The sequence below is a fragment of the Etheostoma cragini genome, chromosome 24 (assembly GCF_013103735.1).
Source record: "Etheostoma cragini isolate CJK2018 chromosome 24, CSU_Ecrag_1.0, whole genome shotgun sequence".
Taxonomy (NCBI): Eukaryota; Metazoa; Chordata; class Actinopteri; order Perciformes; family Percidae; genus Etheostoma; species Etheostoma cragini.
Genome location: NC_048430.1, coordinates 6,381,451 through 6,382,985, shown reverse-complemented (window position 1 = coordinate 6,382,985; position 1,535 = coordinate 6,381,451).

Genomic DNA, 1,535 nt, shown 5'->3' with positions numbered 1-1,535 from the left:
TGTGTGTAACCCCTCTTTAAGAGTGTGAAACATGACTGGCTTTGCATCTTTGCTTGTTCTAGATGATTTTCAATGTTTTAGCAAGACATTCTGAACTGCTTTGTCATCACAGGATGGTCAGCGGGCAGCTGCTGTGCTTTTTCCTTTCATTGTTTTTTCAGCTTATATCCATTCTGGGTTGGGATGCAGTGTAAGGTTGTTTTGAAAATGACTGCATGAATAGAAACGTGTTATAATTAGATTTGTTTATTACCGTTACTCGGCCTGATAGCTTGCTCCTCATCTGAAGTAGGTTGGGATATTTGGTGTGTGCACAAAGAGTACATTTGCTCAGAATTGGTTGAAATGAAAACCGGCCATTTATCTGCCTGTGCTGGCTGGTGTGAGAAGACTATTTCAGCTCATAGAGGGGGGGGGGGGTCAAAGCGATGCAGAGACGAGACGGATCAGCAGAGGCCGGTCCTCACTGGCCTTGACGCTAATTAAACACTAACTGATAGAAAAAGCCTTCTCCACACTCTAATTATTCCCCATTTCAAGTCTAATTTCACCAATCACTGCCATCTTTATTTCTGAGAGCAAATTGGGCCGTAATCATTTTCTAGTGAAGATTTTCTTGCCTCTAATTGTTGAATATGATTTAGTCATTATCAGAACGCTGGCTACTCTTATCTGTCATCTCGCAGGGCAAATTTATCTGGAGATTGTGCTCAGAGAAATTAATCTGAATATTTAATGCATTTTTAAAGTGTTGACTTACAGTGTCGTAGTTTGAGTGAATGTTTTAAATATGCATAGTCTGGATAATTTGTTACATGAAACAAAGAAATAGGAGGAAATGATTTGGTGGATTTGGCTTGGAGGGAAAATTTGAAAAATATTCAACGCTAAATATTTGTATAAAAGAATCATTTATTTGACAGCATGTTTGAATCAAAGCACTGTTGCCACATTTAATACAGCGACGTTAAGCAGCGATATATTAAAAGATCAAATGTTTCATTAAGCTCTTTGTTAGCTGCACCGTGCATAACGAGTCACTTTTCTAATCTCTAGTTTGTTTTTGGATCAACTTGTGTACATTTTTATTAGAAACAGCACAAAAATATCACAAATACATTTATACTTCAACGAATGTACAGTAAATGTATTAGTCACGTCTACATTCAAATAATCAAAGGCAAAAATATAAAAAAGTGTGACGGCAGGATGTAAAGGAAGTCCAAGAGGCAAAACATCAAGGACAAGAGGATACTTTAAACAGGAGTTACCTCCTTTTCCTGTTTGTCGACTTCAACTTCCTGTGTCTCCTGGTCTGGCTGGTCAAGGTGGTCCCTCTTTGTTTTCCTTCAGTTTGATTAAAGTGTTCAAAATACTGGAAAAGACTTGATTCTATACAACATTTACTAAGTTCACTCTCTCTATATATATATATCTATGTCATTAATTTATTTGCCTTAATTTAATTTCAAATCTACAATATAAAATCTGTCAAAATAACATCTTGTTGATATAAACATTGGCACACTTGCAAA